Source organism: Coenobita brevimanus, chromosome 113 (assembly GCF_032717465.1).
Source record: "Coenobita brevimanus isolate Jiangsu-jjx chromosome 113, ASM3271746v2, whole genome shotgun sequence".
NCBI lineage: Eukaryota > Metazoa > Arthropoda > Malacostraca > Decapoda > Coenobitidae > Coenobita > Coenobita brevimanus.
The window spans coordinates 760,545-778,571 of record NC_137066.1 but is presented as its reverse complement, the minus strand read 5'-3'; positions in this window follow the sequence as shown (position 1 = coordinate 778,571).

The following is an 18,027-nucleotide window of genomic DNA, read 5'->3' as shown; positions in this document are numbered from 1 at the left end:
TAATCCGAGCCTGGATAATCGAGCTTCCACTGTACTGTATTATCAAATGCCCGTACAAGTCCGGGATTCTCACAAGAACTGGCCATTATTCTCTCATATAAAACTATAAGCAGTCTGCTGCACAACGCAGTATAATTATTTTAGCAAGGTTTTGACTCAATAAAGGCCATTTGTAACACACAAGAAATTATTTTCATACATGAAATGCACCTTGGCCACCAACCTACTTCACGTCACCAGCTTCTAACTCGTTGCAATACCCCACATGCCTCTTACCTTTCTCAAATGCCACTATAAGCAGTTTATTGCATAACACAGTAAAATTTAAGGAAGGCTTGGACACAATAAAACTCATAAGTAATTAGAAGAAATATATGTATATTTTCATACGGACAAAGTCAGTGGGATCCATTCCTGCTCACTTAGCTCATCTGACTCGGTGCGACTAAATACTGAATCGGCACTTGTCAGTGGAAAATATTTTAATTTTTTTCGCCACAGTGGCTCATACACACCTAATTATCTGAAATCTGCTAAAAAAAAATTGTACTTAATATAAGTTAATTTAAAGATTAGGTTTCAGAGCTAAAATGCACCAGTGTTATAGTCGGACCAGAATATGAAGAGCTCTGGGGTGTGGCAGGTAAGAAAAGCGCATATGCCAAACATTCACACCTTCAACTTTACATTGTCGAATGTTAAGATATTAAAAATTTTATATTACTGTACCTTGAAATACTCTATATATAATATATTAAAAAACTTTATAGTAACGATTTATTTTCTTTATAAGAATATAAACAACGACTCTGTACAACATGTGACAACGTTGTTTAGACCACACTGCCACGTTTCCGGTTACTCGTGTATTTGGGTCGGTCACTGCCACTCACCTACCACCCACCATGGACTGTTTATAGCTTGTATTTTTATACCATAATAGCCGATAACAACGTTAATGGAACCAAAAAGACTAAATGTAACAAAAGTACGGTAGCATATTTTTGTCTGAGTTATCCCATTCAAAATATTATAGATAACAGGTGGTTTTGTTTTGGTAAAGATGTGGCAGAGGTGTACTTAATCCCCTGCTCCACCCCAAAGCTCTTTAAATTTTGGTTTGACTATACCGGTAGCAGATATTTCCCCTTCAGATCGTCAGCACGCCTTGACAGACTTCTGTTTTGCACAAATATTTTGAGTACAAAAAAATATTTCTGCATTGTAAATCGATATCTATACAAAACAAAAGTCCGTCAAGGTGAGTTGTTAGGCAAGAGGCAAATCACTTCTGCTAACTTTAAGAAATTTTTGCACTGCATCCTGATTTTCGAATAATATTAATTAATTTGTTTGTGGCCACCCCAAACGGGCTTGAGGCGTCTGGCAATAGATAGATAGAATTAAATTATGCACAGATTTTTGACCGAATTTCAAATACTTAGTTGTGGAAATCAATATGGTAAAGATTAAAATATTTTCCAATTCAAATTGCTGATTAGGTCCAAGATCGAGATCACATTCGATGAGTGCGTGTTTGTATCTGGGTCAGCTGATGAGTGGTTGGCTCACCTTGAGCTGTTCCATTTCCTCTTTTTCCTCAGCTTTCAGATTTTCTTCTATCATATCCTCCACATTCTCATCAACTGTCTAACCAACCATTCTTAGGGTTGTAGCTAGCTAAATACTGCTATTGTGTCAGTTTTGATGATAGACTAAAATTGTGTGTTTAGGTTGATTTATAAACTGTTTTTAGACCTAGATTAATGTGTTTTAGCCATAGGTGGGGTGAACATTGTCATTTTGGGGTACAGCTTACAGAGCTTGATTTTTTTCCAGACATATTTGATGATTTTCAGAATTGTTCCTTTTAGTGAGTTATTTACAGGTGTTAGACTTAGGTTAGCTTCTTTTACAGCTGTTAGGCCATTTAGATTGGCCTTGAATATGTTTTGGGCTCATTTGGGTGAATTTTGGACTTGGTTTGGTGGGAGGGGGAACCCAAGGTTGGTAAATGCTCTTCATTACATGTTAAAGGTACTCCAATATATGATACCCGATCTAATGATGGGGTTTTACCTAACCAGTTACCGGTACATCATTAAACCAGAGTAAGTCTGTATGCACAGTCCACCCAACTGTCTCTCTCCTGTAGCACGTCAATCGCTCTTGAGTAAAAGCTCAACAAGTTGGAAACACATGACCTTCGTCTTCTGAATCCAAACTGACTTTCAGCCAAAATGTTCGTCTCCACCAGATATTTTATCAGTCTGTCTTTCAGGATTCTCTCGCACAATTTTGCGACCATGCTGGTCAGGGACACTAGTCTATAATGCAGGGGATCTTTCTTGTTTCCTCCCATATAAATTGGTACCACATTTGCCCTCTTCCATTCCCGAGGCACTTTCCCTTCTTCCAGAGAACACACAGTTAAACCGTGAATCTTCTCCACCAGTTGTTCTCTGCATTCCTTCAGTACCCAAGTAGAGATTCCATCCGGTCCTGGGGCTTTCCTTACAACTCGAGTTTCCAGCAATTTATGCACTTCCACTTCTACATCATTTATCACTACATTTCAAGTCACACCCTCCACCTCCACAAAATCCCTTTCTTTATTGAAGACCAATTGGAAACATTTGTTCATTATTTCAGCTTGCATTGCTGCATCTTTATAGACCTCTCCTCGTCCTTTAAGTTTGTTGATTCTTTTGTTTCAGTTAGCCATTAACAAATCTATAAAACAATTTGGGTTCTTCATTACATTTGTCAATTATACCATTTTCAAAGTTCCATTCTTCCTCTCTACGTATTCTTGTTTACCGTATTCATTTCCAGTTCTTCCATATTCTTCCTTTGTTCTATTATTACCTCTCTTTTTCCAGTTGTTTCATGCAATGTCCCTCCCTTTTTTTGCTATCATACACTTTCTGTTAAACCAATCCTTTTTCCTGTTTTGTGTGTGTGTGTGTGTGTGTGTGTGTGTGTGTGTGTGTGTGTGAGAGAATCTCCCCCCCCCCCATACCATTATGCGATTATGCACACTTTCAAGGTAAACTATACAAACATGGATGTGTCAGTTTTTTTTTTTAAATTACGGTATCCATTACCAGTATATGATTACACATACACTTCCAAGGCAAACTATACATACATTGTGTGTGTGTGTGTGTATGTGTGTGTGTGTGTGTGAGGGACTCCTTCATGTGGTGACATTGATATAATTGGTCAGATCCACTGCCTGGTTATACAAACGTCCCTCAGCTCCCTCCTTATCCCCCCAAAACGAATTTATGGTTAGAAATTGAGAAGTATTGTGTTTCCAGTTGGATTATTATTATTATTATTATTGTTATTGTAGAGTACTAGTAATATGCTTCTAATTACAGGAGTTTTGAGTGGATTATTATTATTATTATAATTATTGTAAATGTAGAGTAGTATGCTTCTAGTTACAGGGATTTTGAGTGGATTAATATTATTAAAGTACTAATATTTTTTTGCAATTTTGCAGTCCATTGGGTTCACGTTTCAGTTGAACCTGGGGCCAGAACAACAGGGATATTTTTTTGTGTTGATTTTTATTTTTGCTTTATTAATCCATTACGAAACAGGCGTGACCTTTTCATATACATGTATAGAGATACAGTAAATCTTGTTTTTCGCTGCTTTTATGTTCCGCCAAAACCTTATGAACCGTGAAATGTCAAAGTGTGAGGTTAAGGATAAATGGGAAAAAATAAGGAGCGTTCCAGTAGGACACGTACCTATGCTTTGAGAAAGTACTATAACACCAAACAGGCCCTACCCAAAATTAAATGAAGAATGTTTACTAGTGCTAAAACAACATAACACAATAAACATGTGCCTGAAAAGACATTAAAACTGTTATAAAGAGCTGCAACACCAAAAATCCTTACCAGAAATAAAGTGAAGACTTGCTTAAGTGGCAGGTGAAGGTGTGTTGAGGGTGGATGGGCTAGTTCCCAATGTGACTAACCAAGGAAAAGCTGCCACTTTTCACCAGATTATTTAATTTCCGACATCAAAGTAAGTCAGCTAAACCCCGGTCACTTTATGTGCCCTCTTTGTCACTAAAAGGAAGGGAGAAATCATAACAACGTTATTTTACTCACTGCAACAAAGAAGAGAGTCTGTAGTGTAATCAAATAGATTAAAGATTGGTGGGCTGAGTTTACCATCTCTGTATTGGGACAGTTATATTCTTTCCTTCCCTAAATATTCTATCTATCTATCTATAGCCCGACACCCTAATCCCGCAAAGGGTGGCCGCAGACAAAACGCCTCCAAGTCACTCTGTCACCCACCATTTGACTACCCTCCCCCCAACTCACCCCCCCCCCTCCCTCATATACCTCTCAACTTTTTCCTTCCCTAAATATTGATAAGCTTTATTTTACATCCATTTCATGTACTTGTCCATCAGAACAAAAATAAATACTATTCTGAGAAACATGTAACGATTCTTAATTAGGAAATAGTAGCACGACACGGCTGAAGATCGTACGTTACGATCACAAACAACAAACTCACGTGAGTCTACTGCCCAGCTGGACCTGTTGTGTATTCATGACATGGCTGAAGATCGTACATTACGATCATAAACAATAACAAATTCACGTGTGACTACTGTCCCGCTAGACCTGCTATATAAAGATCATGGAAAACTGTTGCATAGAAAAATGGGCAGTGCCTAGACTGAGCATAGGTACGCATCGTCTGCTGAGTGTCGGCTGCCGGCTGGGAGCATTGAATTGTGGGGAAATTCGCGAATTGTGAGACAACTCAGAAACTTTTTTCTTGCACGAAAAACGAGGTGCTGAAGTAAAATGCATTCAAATACGAGGATTTACTGTATATGTTTATACAGTACAGTAATATATATATATATATATATATATATAATATCATCATCATTGCCAGACGCCATGTATCCCAGACGGGGTGGCCAAGGGCTTAGAGTTAACTGTTTTACAGGGAGGGGCACTAATCCTCCACCAACCCCACTTGACACATAGGGTATATATATATATATATATATATATATATATATATATATATATATATATATCCCTGTATATATATATATATATATATATATATATATATATATATCCCTGTATATATATATATATATATATATATATATATATACGTATGTATGTATACACTGTACAGTAGATACACTGTACAGTAGAGTCGGGATTGAGAAACAGTGATCTTACAATAACACGGGCATTTAATTTCTCCCATAATGACTTAACAGCATGGTAATTTCACTCAATTGTGCGAGGGAAACTGTGTGGGAAGTGGGTGTGTTTAGATATTGGATTTCCAGATGACTGCATTTGTTTACAACTCTTGTGTTATGCTTTTGTCGGTCACTGATTGGCCTCCTCGACCCGACCCGACCCGACCCACATGACCCATGTCCCATACCACCTGCCACTGCCTGCCTCAGTGTTGTGTGTATCATCGCTGTGATGAGAAGCGTTTATTTGCTTATTTCCTTGCTCCTTATTTCCTCTTAGAACTCAGAGCACTTGGTTCCAAACTAACTTTAGTTTTGCCTAAGAACCCAGAAAGTGCTATGAACACAAGGAAAGCATTTATTCCAAAGGAAAATGTTAAATTGCTGGATGAAGTGGTGTATTGTGTAGGAGTTTAAATGCAAATGGTCAGACATAAAATGAGTCGGGATGTATTTACGATGTTATAGTTTCTTTGTTGGAAAAAATAGTAAATGATGAAGAAGCAGTAAAATTCATGTTTTCACCTTTTGTGCAATGAGTATTTAAAAAAAAAAAAAAAGAAGAAGAAGGCTTTGTACCCAACCTTTGTTATGAACTGACGGTCTTTGGTCAAGAAAATTTGGATCTTAGGGTATGTGAAGACACTGTGTTGAAGTAAATAGTTGAGTAAGAGAATTACCGGTATGCGAGTTCAGTTCTTGTGAATTATACTGTCACACAAATTATACTGCTTGGCTGACTTGTGTATTATTTACAATTACTGTACTGCATTCATGTGTATCTGCAAAGTGAGAAGTGCACAATCACTCCATGCTGACAACTTCAGTGTTTTTTTTTTTTTGACTAATGACTTTCAAAAATAGTTTCACTTTTTTATTTTATTTTTTTTATTTTATTTTAATACTGTGCTGAAAGTGACTCCTGGCGAAATCTGCGTGATGCTGGGCTGTCATTATTCACATGTTGGTTAGGTCAGAAGTTTGTGCTCGATTGGTATTTAGGACTTTCAGGAGGTTTAGTGGCAATCCTTGGCGGTTAAAATTTTTATGAGGAGTATTAGGGGGCAAAACTAGTTGGTTAGGTTAGGTTAGAATGCACTGATGTGTCCTGTTGGCGAGATCGTGTACTGTATAAACACACTGTCTTGGTTGTCTTATGGCGGGTATATTTTGGTCCTATATATAGATATACTTTTAATGAAAAATATTGGGCTTGTTGAACGTAAATATATGTCACGTTTTAGCGCAAACTTGATTTTGCATGAGGTTCTGCATAACCTATCTTGTGTTGTATGCAAACTGTACTGCATATATTGGGTCTGTCAAGGACATTTTATGTATGTATAAATATATATATATAGAGAGAGAGAGAGGAGATAGAGGGGGGGGAGGGGGATTGATGTACAGGCCGACCCTGAGATACGATGCCCCTAGATGCATACCCTGGCATAGCGATATGGGTAGAAATACCACCATACCCTGCCTAATGATGGGCAAACCTTGGTTTAACTTTTTTTTTTTTTTTTTTCCAATTTTGATATTTTAGACTTAAATTTTGTGTTTAGATTGGTTTATAAACTGTTTTAAGACATATTAATGTGTTTTAGCCACAGGTGGGGTGAACATTGTCACATTGGGGTACAATTTATTAAGTTTGATTTTTCCAGACATATTTGATGATTTTCAGATTTTATTTTTGGGTTTAGGTGGGTTATAAACTGTTCTAGGCTTAGTTTAGCTTGTTTTAAAGCTTTTGGGGGTTTAGGTGAGCTAGACAATTGTTTTTGGACTCATTTGGTTGGGTTTAGGACTTGGTTGGGGGGGGAGGGTGGACCCAAGGGTCAAAAATGCATCCCATTACACTCAAACCTTGAGTACCGCGGGCAGAAGGGACAAGGACCGTGGTACTCAAATCCGCATCACTCAGACAATATGTTTACATGTATAATGGTACAATGTGTTCTGGCAACTTTCCATAACTCTCACTTTTACCCCTTCTCACAACCTAACCACATGTAAATTACCCCCACTTGCACCCACCATCAGGTAAAACAATGAAAGAGATATAACTGTTGTAATTAAAAACATAAATGGTATTAAAAATAGCATTAACAAAAAAAGAAGTTGGGCTGGGTACCCTTTTGTTGATATGTAGCTCCACTGTATTTTCCTCCCGCCCCTCACCCCCAATGTTGTTGTCAGTTTCGCCTTCTCTCGTATCATATGGCCTTCAGGAGAGACCTTAGGCTGTATGGTTAGATGAAAATTTATGGGTCTGACAGTTTTAGGGGACGAAATAAAACGAAAATTTATGCTAACCAGAAAAAATTACGTTCATCCTTGTGTTCTCCAGAGTTAGCTTTCCGTTTCACTTTCTTCGTTTGATATCGCGCTTCCCTACACATTTCAGACAGACTAAGCATATGGCTAAACTGCTCAGTCAGTCCGAAATGTGTTGGGAAAAGCGATACCGAACGAAGAATGTGAAATGGAATGCTAACTCACGAGAACACATGGATGAAAGAGTACTTTTTTTTTTTTTGGTTTGCAAACATTCTTCTCGCATTTCGTCCCCTAAAACTGCCAGACCCATAAATTTTAAACTATCCATACAGCCTAACGTCTCTCCCGAAGGCCACACGATACGAGAAACTTTGACAACATTATCGGTGGTGAGTGGGGGAAGAGTGCCAGGAAGCTACGTATCAACACAAGGGTACCCAGGCCAACTTTTTTATTAATGCTATTTCTAATACCACTGATGCTCATAATTACTATAATTATATATCTTTCATTGTTTTACCTGATGGTGCATATAAGTGGGGGTGATTTATGTGGGGTAAGGTGGTAAGGAGTAAAAAATAAGCATTTCTCTGATGCTCCACATGACGCCCTATAGCCTTAAGCTTCTCAGTCAGCTTCTGGACAAATATAAACTTTCACAACTACAAGGTTCGCATCACTTCCTATGCACGAACTTTATCTTCTGTCCTTCCAAATTGTTATGATGGTGCTTTCATTTACGCCATACTTTTTTGCCATTTCAGTAAATGTATGCTTTACTTAAAGAAGTAGAAGGACCTTACCAATTCAATTCATATCCCTCCAGTTTGTTTTTGGTGTTTTTCTGACTACAGTATTTTCAAGGTGATAAATTACCACTTCCTGCTGAAAAACTTCCCACTTTTTATCATCATATTCCTTAAGCCATACCTATGATTGTCTTCATGTACTCAAAGGTGGCTTTTGTCTCCCAATTTCCCAGCTGGATGCTAGGTTAGATTAGGTTAAATTATTAGGTATAGTTACCCCGCCCTGTCCCGACCACTTTTCCACCACTGACTTCCCCCAATCCCGACCATTTTTGGAAAAATTTTTTTTGTCTCAAACCTCCGCTTTTGGTGAGAAATGTCGAAAATTCATAGAGAAATTGCTCACCTGAGGTTTAAAATACTCAATACAGGTAGCAGTACCTCCTTACCTTACTGTGTTTTCCATCAGGCTGGCTCCAAAGAAAACGAGTTCTATGGGAGGTATTTATTTATTTATTTGGTACAAATTTATATGTAGTATGAGAGTATATTGGTTTTCACAGTAATATAGGCCATATAGGCATTGTTTTACTCACCAAACACATCAACATACCTGACCTTTTTTGGCGACATTACCTGATCATCATTTCTGACTGTTTCTTCCTCTAATGCTATGTAAAGTTTGTCCTCCACATTGTCATTGATTGGGGAATCACTCTGGCCCTGAATGTATTTATTGGCCAGGTCACTGGTAACAGGTGAATTGCCGAAACAGTGGCTTGGGGGGGGGAAGGTCATGTGGGGTAAGGCATTGTCCCTGCCAGGCATCTTGTAGAGGAAGGTGTCCCGTGGATATGTATAAAAAATCACTCGCGAAAATTTAAAATTGTGCAAATTAGAGACCTTGCAATTGATTTGCGTTTATGTACGTCAATGGGATTGGCAGTGACAAAACGTGTGGACGTTTATTCATGTCAATGGGACGTGGCGGGTTAAGCTAGGTTAGGTCAAATGTAGTTAAACACTTAGGACAGGCCCTTTCTCTGTAACCCTGACAAGTCAAATGAGTTGACTTATTGGAACACAGCTAAAAGCAATGGGGAAACAGATTTAGCATGAAACGTTTATTTACCACCCAGAAGTAATCCAAAAAATATAAGACTATCAGGGAGAAGAAGAGCGAAGAATTTGGAACTGAACACTAACTTACGAGAGAACATGGATGGAAGTTTTTTTTTTTTTTTTTGATCAGCAAACATTTTTGTTCAGTTTTGTTCCCTAAAACTGTGAAACCCACATGACTGCGAGGTAAAGTCAGAGAGACGCGAGAAAGGACTTTATAGCCGTATGCTCAGTTGGTCCAAAACGTGTTGGGAAGCACGAATTTGAACGAAATATGTGGAACTGAACACTAACTTATGAGAACACATGGATGAAAGTATTTTTTTCTAATAAGCAAACATTTTTGTTCCATTTCGTCCCCTAAAACTGCAAAACCCATTATGAGTGTGGGGTAGAATTAGGTGAGGTGCAACAAAGGACTGATAACCGTATGCTCAGTTAGTTGGAAATGTGTTGGGAAGCACTTAATCGAACGAAGAATGTGGAACTGAATACTAACTCATGAGAACACATGGAGAAAAGAGTAACTTTTTGTCTTAATTAGCAAACATTTTCGTTTTTCTCCCTTAAAACTGCAAAACTCATTATGAGTGTGTAAGAACTAGGTGAGGCATGAGAAAGGACTGATAATATGCCCATTTGGTCTGAAATGTGTTGGGAAGCATGAAATCGAGTGAAGAATGTGGAACTGAACCCTAACTTACGAGAACCGTTTTTTTTTATTCCCCCTGAGTAGCATGCAATTTTGTTCCACTTCGTCCCCTGAATTTGCAAAACCCATAAATTTCCTCTAACCAGTTACGAAAGGTTTTATTAGTCCCTATCCCTTTCGTTTATTGAGGACACACTGTATTATTATATATACAATAATTCCACTACTATCCGATGTACAGTACCCTCGCGTCCAATATGGTAATATTGTCATGCATGGGTCCCGTGTTGGACCAAAAACGTGTTGGACAAACAATAGAGCTTATGGGGAAAAATGAATTATGTCAGCAACCCTAGGAAAAGTCACCCTAAATACCTACCATATACCTATACATATATTGGTACTATTGTAATTATAATAAATGGTACTGTGCTGTGAATGATAATTAACCTTTTAGGATAGTGTTGGTGGGCTTGCTGGGAATGGAAGGTGGTATCCAAGGCTGTAGGTAGTCCTACTGGGTCCCCGGAGGATGGCTGCTGGCGTCACTAGCGGGTAATGGCTGCTGCTCCTCCTCAACCTCCCTCATAAATCCTTCGAAATCACTCTCAGAATCACTATCTTCGTCCACAGCCATGGAAGGTCCTGCTTCTACCTGTCCTAGCACTCTGTAAGCCTTCACTGCTGCCAGGATCTTGTCTTGGTTTTTTATTATGGTCCTCACGTTGGCTTCATTCATGTTGTAGGCCTTGGCAATGTCAACTTTCCTCTCCCCTTTCTTCTTCCTCTTGATGCTTTCTAGCTTGGTGGCCTGAGGGAGGTGCCGACGCTTCTTGGGGTTCTCAGAAGGCTTCCTAGGCATCATGAGCAGGGTAAAATGCAGTAACAAGGGCAGAAAATGCAGCAAGAAAAAAGCACCTTGCAATGCGAATTATGCGACTGAGTGGCGCTGTGGCGGGAGAAATTTAAACAAAACATCACGTGACAGCAGAAGCGTTTTTAATTGGGCGGCATCATGATCACGTCACGATAGCAGGCGGGGAAGGCTACTTGATCAGAAGTTTTTATTGACTATCATCATCATAGGAATGTCCAGTATGACCGTGTTGGACCGGGGGTGATCGTGCTAGAGGTGACCTCTGCGGATTTCGCCCACTTCTCGGAGCTCTGTGCGTGTTATGCTAACACACTCGTGTTGCAGTAATTAAATTGTATTAAATAATACAAATTATTTGCTCTCCGTGCTGGACGTCAATCGTGCTGGACTAACGCGTGTTGGACGCGAGGGTACTGTAATAGAGCCAAAGGCATGTCCGGAAAGTGGTCCCGTCCGGAAAGTGGGCACCTGCCTGCTGGACTGGTACTTAAGGACCCTAACCCAGCCTAACTTTGAAAGCCACCTAAATAACTCCCTACCGGACATGCATAGCACCTGTTTAAACCAATATAATACCCTATTCACACCAATAACGGACATAAAGCATGAAATAAATGAAAAGGAACCAGAGATTGAGGAATTAGAAGTGACTGCACCACAGCCAGGGTACTTACAGCACGTCTGTGGCCACCTTTTCTAAGGATTTGGCAGTGGTGAAAATGCGTTTGAAGCACGTACAGTAGTCCAGTGCTGTGCTGCACTTAATTCTTTGCACTGTGTGTTATAATTGTTTAACACTGCACATTGTTCCTAACTGCATCACGCCAGTTTCAACTGGCCAGTTTGCACTCCACAGTTAATCCTTTGCACTCTGGGTTCTGAGTTGTTAACACTGGACAACACTGTAAATTCCCGTGTGGTCAAGTGGCGAGGTATTGCAGTTTATTCATAAAAAATGAGCATGTGTGGCTTCCACTGCGATAAGCATCTACCTACCATCGAAGTTAGGCAGTAACTGTTGATGACGGGGAAACAGAGTTGCCAGATCGCAACAGCCACATTACCAAACTTCTAAATTTTCATTACTAAATTTAACTTTTCATTACCAAATTCATAAAGCTAGCATTTATTCTTCACTAATTATATATACAAGTGGAAATACATGTAATCACTATCCTTATAATTAACACCATGTTGATTATTTTCACGCTATGTAGGCTAGCATGTTAATCAGAGAGCAAACAATCCACCATCTCCATCCTGTGTATCCTCATACATGTGAAAAATCCGTTTGGTAATGCATTTTTCTGATTCATTACCAAACGAATTTCGCATAACCAAACTGGCCCACATTTGGTACTGAAAAATGCCAAATGGCAACCCTGACAGGGGAGGAAGGAAGGGGTGAAGGGTCCATGGTGTAACAGCTGTTCGGCGCCGCACGGCAATTTCAAATTACGGGAGGGGGGGAACAAAAAAAATCTTTTTTTTTTTTTTTTTTTTGGGGGGGGGGGGGGATATATATTTTTTTTTTTTTTGGGGGGGGGGGGATCTGAAGGTCCAGGTCCACAATGTCCGGTAAGTGGGGTGTCCAGAAAGTGGGCATCTGGATATTATAGGGATTACTTATTGTACTTAATTTATTAATACTATAATGACTAATTTCATGGGGAACTATCAACAGCATAGGCTTTGGATATTATTTATAATTTGCACTTGTAGTCAATAATAATTTGCTTCTGTCTTCCTGTAGTTGACTTTGAATTTTAATCTGGCGTCTCCCATAGCTGTTGTCAGTAATTTTTATTGTAATTTGTGGATGCAGTCAGTTGAGATTGATTGATTAGCTGAGAATGTAGACATAATATGATGACTTCGTATAATTTTAGAGTATGTCAATCGTTCACTTGAGGTTATTAGGCATTTATATAAATGCCAATATCTCATGTGTGTCCTTATGTTAAACAATGAAGTGAAACATTGTACGTCACCTGATTCACATTTCAGTTTACTGTATTTATATTTTTTTCCGTTAATACCAACTATTTGATGCCATATTTTACATTTATTATAAAAAGATTAAACCACCATCACCTTTATAACTCATATACCTCAAAAATGAATATACTTGCTAAATAAACTGGTATGTAAATAAGTGATGGGGAATCGTCCTGATGGCGAATTGTCTTGTTATTGTTGTGACTGCAAATTGTCCCGAAATTGTGGACTCAACTGAGAAGCGCGCCAAAAATTGTTTACCAGAGAGGGGTTAGTTCGTTTCCCTCGCCACAAGCAGGTGCCCATTTTGAATTTTTCGTATTTCCTTCCATATTGCATTTCATATCATTGAGACAGATACTTTTGTATTGTGGAATTTGTCCATTATTCATCACTTTTGTAACATCGAAAATTTGTGCTTCGGGTTTTTGTTTATCAAGGACTCACTGTACTGTAGCTACTATATTATACATTCACTACAATAATCCAGTGGTATAATATATATATATAATAATGCTGTACAGGTCTTCCTCGCTTTACGATCGGTATGCGATCCTAGAAAGGCAGTCGTATACCGAAATATGGTATAGTGAACTTAAGGTTTAATTGGGAAAATAGAGATGCATTCCTGGACTCATATATAAGAAACCCAACACCCATACAAGTGATCTAATATGCAGTAACAATGATGTTTTGTGTATTGTAGTGCATCTGAATCACATATGAATGTACATTTGCAAACAAAAGACACGAAATAGCATAAACAACGACGTGAAAAACAGTACAGTATGAAGAACAGGAAAAATAGTAATATCCTGGGCACTGACGCACAGAGACGCTCAGAGGTTGTAAGCTGAACGTGTGTGCAGGAGAATTCGCAGTCAAGTCAGTTCGCCATGATAACAATAACAAGACAATTTGCCATCATTAATGAAAACAGCCATAGGTGACGCTAGAATATAATTCAAAGGCAACTACAGTGAAGAAAAAACAAGTTAATTATTGACTAAAGGTGCAACTAATAAATAATATCCAAAGCCTACGCTATTAAACATAGACTTTGCTGGATCCTCTTGAAATATGGTTATTAAAGTACAGTATTGATGAATGAATAATAAGTATATTTATTATATACGTTATATTTTGTTTGTGGCCACCCCAAACGGGATTGAGGCGTCTGGCAATAGATAGATAGAAGATATTTATAGAATGACGGGGAATCGTCCAGGGTGCGAATTGTCCTAATGGGGAATCGTCCATGTTTTGACGGTGAAATGTCAGATGGCGAATTGTCTCGGAACCAGTGGTGCTTGGTTGGCGGAAGCACGGGAAACTGTGTTGGCAGGGTGGGTATGCCACACAACTCGCAGGTGATCTGCCTGTGAGTGTGGGATTTCTCCACATTGCCAATTGTAAATGCGGGGGAGCTCAGTCAGAAAACAAATGATTGATACTAAAGAAGATCGATCATAAATGCAAAATATCGTAAAACGAAACATTGTAAAACGAGAGAGACCTGTACCATATTAGATGTTCACTACAATAATCCAGTGGTATAATATATATAACAATACTGTATTATACATTCACTACAATAATCCAATGGTATAATATATATAGTAATATTATACTGTATTATACATTCACTACAACAATCTAAATGATATACAGTATACAATAATACTGTACTGTACACTGATAAACATGTCTTTTATTTACCTTATTGTGGTGAACATACCTGAAGTGGTCAGGCAGTCCGCACTGCTTCTGGCTTTATCGCACTTTTTCCCATATATGAGAATTTAGTCCGGTGGCTCCTCCATTCCGATAAAAGCAAATTCCAGTTTATTGGAGTCCGTTATATTGAGGTTTTGCTGTACTGTTACACTGATATAAATGTACACTTTAAGCAGCAGAAAGACCTTACCAATTCAGTTCATAGTCGTCCAACTTGTTTCTGTATTTTTCTAACTACTTTCAGTTTGGTTAATTGCTTTTTATCGCTAACAAATTTCCTCCCTGTTATTGTCGTCACGTTCCATAACCCATACCGCATGAGCAACTGGTCAGCTCTGAAACTGTTTCCCTCTGTCTGTATTTCTTACTGCCTATGATCTCCAGCCTTTCAAACGCAGTGTGTCCAGACATCTCGAAATGAACACATCTTGAATTTGGCTCTCTTTTGTATTTTTGCTTTTTTCTTGGAAGGAACAATTTGCTGGCTTCTGGCCTTTGGTTCCTTCTTCCTTGCTTTAAAGAAAAAAAATCTTGCAACATTGAGAAGTTATTGCAAGCAGCTGAAGTAAAATGGAAGGTTAATAACGTATCTCACTAATTTTAGATATTTCGCTACTACGCCTACAACACTGATTTAGGAGCACTGGAGGTAGATGCCAGGGTTCACAAGCTTAGCCACTTTGCTCTGTCAGTAACCTTCTGGATTTCAGAGGTAGAGTGGCACCAACCTGACTCGATTCAACCAACTTTCAGGCTTTAGTGATTACTTTTGTGTGTGCCAGGGATTGTTGTATTAAGCCTATTTCATCATCATCATCAGCCATTAAAAGTCCACTGCTGAACAAAGGCCTCCCCCAAACCCTCTCCATGAATTCCTTAACTGAGCCAATCTTTGCCATGTTTTCCCTGCAAATTTCTCTACCTCATCTCTTCACTTCCTGTCTGGCCTTCTGCTACGCTTACAATCTCTTGGTGTTCAGTCTGTCAGCCTCTTGCCCAGTTACCCCCCACCCCCCAAAAAAATCCAAAATTAGCTGGTGTAGAGGGGTATCAGATCCCCCCCCCCCAGCGTTGAGGGTTTAGACGTACCTTCGATTATTTGGGCTAAACCGTACTTACGATTGTTTGGGTTAAGCTGTACCTGTGATTGTTTGGATTAAGCCGTACCTACGATTGCTTGGGTTAAGCCGTACCTATGATTGTTTGGGTTAAGCCGTACCTACGATTGCTTGGGTTAAGCCGTACCTATGATTGTTTGGGTTAAGCCGTACCTATGATTGTTTCCAGTGCAGTGGAGGAAACTCAGTGTAATCAAAGGTGGATTTCGTTTCCCAATTTCCCAACTGGAGCCTAGGGTAAATTAGGTTAAATTGTTAGGTACAGTTAAGGTAGGTTAGGTTAGGAGTAGTTAACCCCTTAACTGCGGGGCGTCACTTTCGTGACGCTTGGGAGCAAGGGATCATACCGCGGGGCGTCACTTTTGCGATTCTGTGTTATTTTGAATTCGCCCAGGCTTCCAAGTGGTAGCTTGTATCATCTATCAGTACTGCCAATGTCCAACACTAGTCAGCACTCCTAATCTCATCTGTACTCCCATTCATTGTTAACAATTTAGCTATTTCTCCCCGTTCTTGACTTCCCTCCCTACCTCCCCTCCATTACCCTATCCTCTCTCCTGCCCAGCCGTACTACGCTAAGTAAATCTTCACTGGAATTTTTCACTGATTTCATCCATTGAAATAAGCCCTATGCCCTATTCTTACACCAAATAATATATACAGTACAAAAAAGAAATAAGGTAAGTGAGAGTGCCATACACCCAGAATTAGCTAATTATCACCTGACAACACCTCACGTGCACTCGTTCACTAATTTTCGCTGTTTATTTCCCCTTGATATATGCCGTATAATCTATTCTCGTAATAAAAATATATATAAGAAAGGAAGGGAGAAGCCTAAGTGATATTTACATTCACCTGGAACTACCTAATTTATTATGTATTGTCTTGGTTTCCTGCCAATCATTTTATTGCTATATATTAGCAGGTCTAACAAGGCTGAAGTTGGCAGTCTTGCACTCACCCTAGCCAGGCGGCAGGAGGCCACCACTATCAGTATACTGTCGTCTTTCAAGGTGAAAGTATGTCGGATTCGCGCCTGTCAAAATCCGTTGCTTTTTAGCCCCATGCAAAGGGCCCTGTGACCTCTACCCCCTACTAAACCTCGTGTGGAAAGAGGTAAAGGGCTGATAAATGATAGAGAGTGACTACGATCTTTCTTGTGAGTAAAACAGTGCAAGTGGAATTGTAAATAATGTGTAAACAGCAAGTGAAAGCAATGAATGTAAATATAAGTGAACAGTGGAAAATAGTTTTATAAGTTACTTCAAGTGACAGTGCATAACACAGTGTAAATAAAATAGAAATGTAAATAATGCAAATAAAATAGAAAACGTAAATAGAAATGTAAATGAGTAGTATTATAAGAATACGAGTATATATTCAAGGAGTAATGAAAGTGAAAGTTTCACTCTAGCATGTATGAATAATATGAGTTATGAGAGTGAAGGTGAAAGTGACATTCACTCTCAATGCTAGTATACAGGACGAGAAAGTGAATGCTACGTATTTTACTGAAAGAAATTGAATGGCTACAGTGACAATAAACTACTGTTACTGAAGGAAACTTATGGATAAAGACTGTAGATATATATAAGTGTTATACAGTAATAGAAATATAAACTGTGAGTGTTTTTATGAATAATAAATGACACCACCAGCGGCGAACGATCAGAAGTGGGATGGTCATACGCCCTCGTAATTTTCATTGTTTTCAGTGGGTTTTTTTTTTTTTGGAATATGGATTCCAAACTACTTGAGAATCATAGAATAGTGTTTCTAGTGATAATATCGGGCTGTGGTAATCATATCACGAGTTGTCAGGAAGTGTAAAGTGGAGACTTAGTTACCCAACTTCAGAGGTCTCCACAAGTCCTACGGTACTCGACGAAGGCTTAACAAACACCCCAGGAGAAAGCTGAAGGTATGTGCCATAAGCATATCTAATTTTAATATTCTAGGACAAATAACTGATTTTTGGCAAATATTTTTAGAGAGTCTGTCAGAGCGCGAATATGCCTGCGAGAGCCGCAAGTCAAAGCAAAACAAGCCCGCGGTTTAAGGGTTAAACACTTAGGTTCTTACAGTCCCTAGTTAATGAATCAAACAAGAGTTGTCGCAGCAGAACAGCTAAAAACAACAGGGAAACAGATTTAACAAGAAATGTTTATTTACCAACCCAGAAGTAATCAGAAAAATGTAACAGACTACAGGTATACCCT